This window comes from Sturnira hondurensis, unplaced genomic scaffold (genome assembly GCF_014824575.4).
Source record: "Sturnira hondurensis isolate 20B ecotype Veracruz unplaced genomic scaffold, ASM1482457v3 Scaffold0024385, whole genome shotgun sequence".
Taxonomy (NCBI): domain Eukaryota; kingdom Metazoa; phylum Chordata; class Mammalia; order Chiroptera; family Phyllostomidae; genus Sturnira; species Sturnira hondurensis.
The window spans coordinates 188,873-197,613 of NW_028097016.1; the positions used below are offsets into that span (position 1 = coordinate 188,873).

The 8,741-nt window shown below is 47.7% G+C and overlaps 1 pseudogene; it reads right to left on the reverse strand.

Annotated features, from left to right (window-relative positions):
- Positions 1-3,071: 3,071 nt before the first annotated feature.
- LOC118981641 (olfactory receptor 2AT4-like) lies at positions 3,072-3,927 on the reverse strand (annotated as a pseudogene).
- Between the last annotated feature and the right edge of the window lie 4,814 nt (positions 3,928-8,741).

Consider the following 8,741-nt stretch of genomic DNA (forward strand, 5'->3'; position numbering starts at 1 on the left):
CAGATGGAGGTAAGGGTGCTGAGACCCTGCTGAAGAGGTGGCACCTGCTCTTCACCGCCAGGTGGTGCTGGACCACCCACAGGTAGACCAGGCGTGTGCTGAGTCACCACAAGGCAGGGGCATCAAAAACATTTCCTGCAAGAATTTCACATTTCATATTTGAAAGCACCATTGGACTCTATAATAGGAAACATCTGAATATGGCTGGATATTCTTACACTTATCTTACAGTTTAGGGTTCTCATTTTTCTTTGAATTACTTCTGAATGATACAGCCTGGCTCCTGACCCCGATTTTATCTCCTTCTTCCCCCAACTTGACCCTGTCTCACCACTGTGGTCTTTGCTGAGATTTGGCACTTTTACCCCCAGTTCACTCACCTGCCAAGCATCCCCTTTGCGTCTTCTAACCTGGTCTCACCGAGAAGAACCTGGCAGGTGCTACCTGTGGTCCATTAAACCTTCTAACCTCTCTCTTTAGACAGGTCTGCTGGGAACCTCTCCCTCAATATGGGACTCCCTGGGGCACTGTGGTCCCTCCGCCCTCACCCAGGATCCACTTCTTGGCCCATCCTAGAGTACGTGTTGAGAGGGGATTTCCCTCTGGGACTTGCTAATAATGAGAAGAGCATTGTTAACAAGCCTCAGGGGTTCCAGAACTTACAACCCACAGGGCAACTTTTATTGACATTATTTCTTCTGGCCCTCCGAACAGCCAGGGGAGACAGCATCCCAAGGGGAGGAGAGTAAAGTCCAGGGAAGTGAAATGACTTAATCAGCACTGATGCTGATGTTTAGTATGAGATCTGCAAGTCAGACCCAGGGCTTTATTCCCAGACCTGTGCTCTGCAGTATTTCATGTGGGTAAGGGCATAGGGTCTAAAGTAGAAAGTTCTAGATCTGAATACCAGTTTCAATAGGTTTTATCTATGTCAACTTAGGTAATTTACTTAGCCTCTTTGAGTCTGAGTTTCTCCACCTGTAAAAGGGACCATAATATTACATATCTCAGAACGTGCTTGAGAGGATTTAATGAGATAAAGGATATAGGGTACTTGGAGTGAAACATGATTATTTGAAAATTGGTCTGGGAGTTTTGTTTGTATTACCTGACAAGAGCCAGAGGACAGCCTTCTTGCTTATATTCAATTTCCCCAGAGACTATGAATATCTGTCTCCTGCAAGAGAAGATGCAACTTTTCTGGGTTCTCATGGTCTCCAGGTGCCAAAAGTTGTATTCACTGGGAACTGCAGGCAACAGCTGGCACCTAAGCTTAGACTGCTTATTATCCAATAGTTGATTGTTCTGCTCATAAAGCTACTCTCTTGCTCCTTTCCCCCAAAAGGGGATCAATAGGGTTAGTGCCATTGTACCTACGTCTTAGAATGCGTGTGTGTGAGCTGTTAGCAGCCAGCGCTCTGCTGGTGGGGGGCAGGCCACCCATTGTGTCCACGACAGTCTACCCCTTGAACCTCTCAGGTGCATCCACTTATCACAAGAAGTTTACTCCTTTTGGACATGGGGTTTCCACAGTTTGAAGGGAAATCTCTAAAAGAAGGATTAATGAGATTAACTATTGCCACTGCGGCTGTAGTCAGCCCCATGGCTGCAAGTGATCAGCCTCATTTCTGTGGTGGAGTCTAGAGTCTCTTCTAGAGTCTCTATTCTAGAGTCTCATTCTCCTTTGCTTCACATCTGATCACTTTAGTTGGTCTAGCTCAGTGATTTTCAACCTTTTTCATCTCATGGCACACATAAAGGAATTACTGAAATTCTGCAGCACATCAAAAAATGTATGCTATTTCTTGCCAAGCAGCCAAAAAAGGTAGGTATAATTTTGATTCATTCTCACCAGATGGCTATTGTTGCATTGGCTGTTGTCATTTTTCAGTTTGACAGTCTAAGGGAAAAGAGGTCATGTCTGTGACTACATAGTCAGGTATAGCATGTTTTAAAAATTCTTGCAGCACACTGGTTGAAAATCACTGGTCTAGATGGATCTCCTTCTAACATACCCATACCCACACCCCTGATAGTCCTGGGCCCCTGGTTGCTATACCTTGTCAGACTAAGTTTGCTTTAATTGCCCATTTATAGTTAAACTTGGTCATGGGAGAAACAAGAAGTGTTGCCTGAATACTAATATCCAAGCCCCCATTAGGGAAGAACGGTCTTACTTTCTCTTGAAGATCAGGGTCAATTACCCTTGTAAATATGGTAACTCCTTTTTTAGACTGCTGATCTACTTGCACAATGGCCTTAAAATGACCAGGCAGCAGTCGTAACTTTAAATTTAGTGAGATGTACTGTGTCTCCTGTGGAATCAAAACTGCTTAATCCACAAAGGCTAACGTCAGTGGGACTGAGTCACAGTTGCACCAAACAGGTCACTGTGGGTAATGGTGAGGGAAGCCACTCTAACTTCTGCCCGGTGGTTCTTGGCAAGAAGCATCCCTTTTTAATAGGCAGTCGTGCCGCAGATGGATCCTTCCCGTTGGACAGGAACATGAACCCCATTAGCATTCTCTGACTGGAGCAGCTGGTGGTTTTCTTATGCGACCTTTTCAAGCCTCCCACCCGCCCACAGCTAAATTGCTGATAGGTGAGTACTTGCTAGCAAACAAGTGATACCAACTCCAAAGTTATAAGAACTTACAGGGAAAATATTGACATTGAATTAAATGCTAACTTCTTGGCTCCCACAACCCTCTTTGCTTCTCTCTGTCCTATCACCTTCTCACATTGTTTCTCCAGGTCTGACACCCCCACTAGATTATCAATACCCTGAGGGCAGCAACTATGTCTGGTTTATGTCTGTCTCCAGCATGTGGTAAACATTATTTATAAATAATCGCATGATCTACTTTTTATTTTTCACATTAACAGTTATTTTTAGCATCAGTGGGAAGCCTTCTTGGTCCAGCATTTAAGGGCCAGGTTTTAGCTGTCTGCTCAACTGAGTGAAGCCAACTTAAACTACTATAATACATTTAAACATATTTATTGTGTTTCTGTTTGGTGATAGGCATTATCATTCATGTCTGAGGAGCTGGATTTGTTGCATCTAAAGATTAAGGCCCAGAATGTCCTGGGTCCTGAGGACATGACATTTTGGTGATGGCTGCTTTGACATCCTTGTTCCTCAGCATGTAGATGAGAGGACTGACAGCAGGTATGAGAATGGTGAATAGTGCATTGCCCATGATGTGGAAGTCCAGGGTCAGGTCCGCCCTGTAGGCCACAGAGGCTATGGCAATGGAAGAGTAGCAGGGGCCAACCACCGGGAGGTGGGAGCTGCAAGTGAAGAAGGCTTTAGAGCATCCTTCTCAGGAGCTGATGCAAAGCACCAAGGCCAGGATGTGGGCATAGGAGAGAAGTATCAGCAGAAGGTGTAGTCTCAGAGCAGGGGGCCTGCACCACGGCCAAGTGGTCACAAAAGCAGCGGTAGACATAGGCCACACAATCAAAAGCCATATGGGATGTCTGCACCACTGCTGGGATAGACAGAAGGAAGGTGGTCATGTGGACAGGGTAGTGCAGTGGGAGGCAGATGGCCACATAGAGGTCATAGGCCATGACCACCAGGATGAAGGCTTCAGAGTAGCCAAGACCATGGAAGAGGCACATCTGCAGGAAGCAGGCTGGGAAGCTGAGGAAGAGATCCCCAAGCAGGAATACGGACAGCATCTTGGGGTTGGTGGTTGTAGTGGAGAGGATGTCCAGGGCTGAGAGATTGATTAGGAAGAAGTATATGGGCTTTTGAAGCCTGGGCTCTGCCAGAATCAGGGTGCCACCCATCAGGATGAGCAGATCGATTAATATGAAAACTAAGAAGACAGAGAAGAGGAGGGATTCGGGTAGGAAGGGGGTGCCCACCAGGTAGAAGACAGGTAAGGAGTCCTCCGATCTTTTACAGGTGGCTTCCATAGTGGGTCAGGGTCGGACGTCTGCAGACAGATACTGGGAGCATGGGCACACATCTGGAAACCAGAACAAGCAGGGGCGCATTAACTAACATCTTTTTCTTTCCAATCATGGCAGTTTCTGACAGTTTTCTTTCCAATCATGGACCTCAATCCTGTCAGTTTCTTTGTGCTTAGAATGTCATTGTACAACTAAGATGCCCAAGAGATGTCTAAGGAGCAATGGTTGTAAGAGCTGGTCCCGTCTGGTGAAGAGGAGAGGTAGATGCAAACACCTGAAGGGCTGTCATAGGGCGGGAACAGCCCTAACATAGAACTCGGGCCAATATTAGCAGCACCAGGGGCCTAGAGTTCAGCCCCACCTATGGAATAAGTTTCTTACAAATAGAACTATCCCATTAGGCAAAAGGGTGGCTTGAAAATTAGTGAGTTCTGTATAGCTAGAGGTATGCAAAGCTGGGCTCTTTTTGGCTGAAATGCTACAGGGGAAGTTTAATATTCAGCTAGAGTAAAGCAGCCTTCCAAACCTGGATCCATGGATTATTTTAAAAACAGTCAACATAGCCCTGGTTAGTTAGCTCAGATGGTTGGAATGTCATCCTAGTTTGCCAAGGTTGCAGTTTTGATCCCTGGCCAGGACACATACAGGAATTAACCAATGAATGCATGAATAGGTGGAACAACAAATTGATGTTTCTCTCTCCACCCCATCCCTTCCCCTCTCTCTCTAAATCAACAAATAAAAACATTTTTTTAACATAACATAAATGAACCACATCAATTAGATTGCAGGGTTCAGGGGACAAATTTATTCTATCTGAGAGAAAAATTCTTGAGCAGTATCCATTTGTGTTCAGGTAAAAAATCTAGTAGCTTCAATATTCATTGAAGTAGTTCCTTTAAGGAGGTCTGACGTGGAAGCCTAGGTCCTGCTACCACAGGTGCAGGGTCACACTGGGTGTGGTAATGTCAACGATTTTGGCATTTTGCCTGCTGTCAGCACCAGAATGTTGACTGCTGTCCTTTGGCACAAGCCCATCCAGTCCAGATGTCTCTACATAGCAGTCCCTGAATGGCGCTCTTTCGCGTGAGGCCTTGTGAAGACAACAGGATGACTGACTGGTTGAGAGTGAAAACCCAGGAGTGGAAATTCCACACATCTTACTCAAAAGTTCCATCGACTCTACTTATGAACCTCTGAACCTAGATGATTGTCAGAGGCTTGTGATAGACTTCCAGCTTGTGTGCTCTAAGGAACTGATGGGAACCCTTCTCGGGATGGTTGGGAGAACCACTTCTGCACAGCTGTGAATTTAGTTCCTCTTCTACGCCCCACTCCATTCTTCTCTCACTCATTCTGAGCTGGGGTGTTGTGTCTCCGGAATCAGTGTTCTTTGTTTCTACATTTCCATTCACATGAGGATTCCCATTCTATGTCTTATCATGGTATTAAAAGGGGGGACTCTTCCCCTAGGGAGCGCTCCAGAGCACTGTCTGCCTTACCCATTCTGCTGGGGCTCTCTGTCTGTCTAAGTCGAAACTGGGTGCCCTATGACCTGTCTTTGTAAGATTCTATTTATTTATTTTTAGAGAAGGGGGAGGGAGAAAGAGAAGGAGAGAAACATCAATGTGTGATTGCCTCTTGTGCACCCCCTACTGAGGGCCTGGCCCACAACCCAGGCATATACCCTAACTGGGAATTGAACTGGCAACCCTTTCATTTGCAGGCCAGCGCTTAATCCACTGAGCCACACCAGTCAAGGCTGTATTCTCTCTTGGTCATATTTAGGGACAAAACATCCTGATTTGCCAGCACTGCTTAGTTTTAGCACTAGAGGTCCCATGTCCCAGGAAATTACTTAGTTCCCAATCAACCCAGGTGTTGGTCACCCTCGGAGGGCAGAGGCATGCTATATGACTTTAGTAGAAGAAGTCATTTCTGGAATGGAACCCAAGTTGGAGGTGGATTCTCCCCCTACTGGGAGAAAACAAATCTCAGGGTAGCTCCCCAGAAACCCCAGAAGTCTTCCTTCTCCTGGCGGCTGCAGCTCGGCAGGTGTTACTGTTGCCACTTCATGCCCATACCCTGGAGCCTTCCTTACTTGGCTCCAGCGCAGAGGGCACCACAGAGAACTGGAAAGTCTCAGAACCAGTGCCAGGAGAGAAGACCAAGCACTCTGCAGGGGGTAACTCTGCTCCCTGGAGGCTGGTGGAGAAGGTTACCGCGCATGCATAGCAGCCCAAGATACCCCGAGTGGGACTTTCCGACTCACAGACCCGAGCAGAGGGAAGTGTAGACTCATTGTTTACCTTGACTGAGCAATCCAGGGCCAGGTTATGTTGACATCCAAGTCACTGCCTCTCTGCCCCCACAAAGCCCAGAGCAGTTCTATCGGTTTTCCAAAGCCACCTGCGGTTTCTCCCTCTTCCAACAGTACCTTTCTCATGTCACAGAGTGTGTAAGCATGGAGATGGCCATGCAGAGAGTGCAGGCCCTGAACCTTTCTTCACAAATGAAGAATCAGGTCAGGGTGGGGGTGGGGAGCTGCCCCAGGTCAGCCGCAGAGTAGTGCCAGGGTTGGTCCTGGAAGCCAGGTCTCCTGGCTCCAGCCTTGGACTCTTCCCACCAAGCCAGGCCCCCTGGAGAATTTGGAAGCTCTGGTTTCCACCTGGAGAAAAATTAGAATGAAGGTTCTAGAGTCAAACCTCAGTTCTCAAACATATCGGTTCTTAAACATTCACATTTCTCAACCAAGTTGTTCACGGAAAAAATATCTTGGTTGTTAAACAAAATTTCTTTCTCAATTCTTGACCCAACAACCCTTTCATGCTCAGTGATACCTGTGTGATCAGTCATGTGTCTCTCAGGCAACAAAGGAGATTCAGTTTTCAAATGAACCACTTCTTGAACAGTTTCCCAGAGCAAATTGAGTTTGAGAACAGACATTCCACTGTATTTTCTTCTTTCCACTTCTTAGGCTGATGCCAGAGACAACCATAATTTCTGTTTCATTCTGAAGGCTGTTTTCAAACAGTTTCAGATGGTCTAGTGACGAAATAGAGGTTCTATGTGGCTAGAAAAAAATGCTCTTTTCAACAAATGACTTAAGAAAGAGACAGACGGCACTTCTGCACGGAGAATGGTCACGGCAGCCAGGCCCCATGTCCTGATACGCCTGATGCATGGGAACCCAGCTCACGATAAACCCTCCACAAATATTTTTAAGTAAATGAATTAAGGACTGAATGGGTTAACCGAGGTACACTGAGCTTCTCCCCACAGTGGACTAGCCAGAAGGGATTTTTATTTTCTCCTGTTTTAGTATCTAAATTGATACAAACCCCATCTCCCTGGGAGGCCATTCCCTCCACTGACTAGGCCCACGAAGCTGCTTGTGCAGGGCGATCAGAATGTCAGAGCCAGAATCATCCCTCAAATGCGAGCAGTGCCATCCCCAGTTCTCCCCATTTTTCACGTGACAAAGAAGCTCAGAGAAGAGATCACTTACTCAAGGTCACACAGGGAGTTGTTGGCAGAGCTGCACCGGAAGCCAGACTCCTGGCTTCTGCACGGGGCCCCTAAGGGTCCACCAAGGGAGAGGCACTGGAGCACCCCTGTCTGGCAGCCTGGATCGTTCTGAGCATTGTCGTCCCATTTCCCTCACCTGCCTGGGAGCTTCTGGGGGCTGGAGGTTGGCTCTGACTCCTTTCCTATATGACCAGAGTCTCAGCGGGGCCCCCAGCACCTTGCCTCTCAGGGTTCCCACAGGCAGAGACTGGAGCATGGTCATCCTGCCAACCTCAGGCCTTTCTCTCCAGCATTCCTGCAGAATCAGACAATACTTGACTTTATGGAGAGCTGGTCCTGCTCCCTTGTTGTTGGTGATCAGGTGGTAGGGGCCTGGAGAGGGGCTAGGACCTGGCCAACATCACACAGTTAACAAGCCAGCAGCAGAGCCAGCCAGCCCCGAATGCTACAATTGGGGCAGAAATAGTTTAGTCCATCTCCCTTCCTTTAGAGCCTTTGTCATAGTGATGTGAGGGCTTTTAAGTGCCTGCCTCCTGAACCTTGCCCTCCCACAACCTTGTCCCTCCTTGGGCTCCAACCAGCTCTGGGCACCTTCTTTGTAGCCTTCATACCTGCCTGCTACCTAGGCCACTCCAGCTGCTCCCTCTTTCCCAAGCCAGTGCTGCCTCAGTGGCGGGGGAACAGACTGAGGCTGAGCCTAGTCGCATTAAACCACAAGGCATTGCCCATCCTTAGCCTGCAAGGGCCCTGCACCTTGGGGTGTCTGTCTCCTGGGGCCCTGAGTAATGTTTTCCTGTGATTTCCAAGTGGCTGGTTAGCAGCTACCACCGGGCTTTGCTGATGTTAGAACAACAAGATTAATAATCCTCACTGGGGCACAGAGCTCTGTGGTCTGTGGAGCCTTTCCCGCCCGATGAGAAGCAGTTGGTATCCCCATGTGACAGATGAGGGAACCGAGGCTCAGAGGTGCGAGGGACTGTCCATGTCACACGGTGACCCAAGGACAAGACAGAATCTAGAATCTGAGTTTGCTAACTCCCAGTCTAGCCTCAGAGCCAATCAACCACACAAGTGAGAAAAAAACGCTGTGAGCATTGTCTGTATAAACATAAAAAGTGCTGTGCTATTGTCCAGGGGGTGGTGGCAAAGGTGGGGACATCCCTTTGAGTGTTTTGAAGCTAGAGGAACAAGTGTGACAGAGCGGAGAGCCCCTCAGTCTCCCGAATCTCCACTCGCTTGCCCTTTCCTGCCCACTCTCACTCTTTCTGAGACGTCTTAGACTTCTAAGT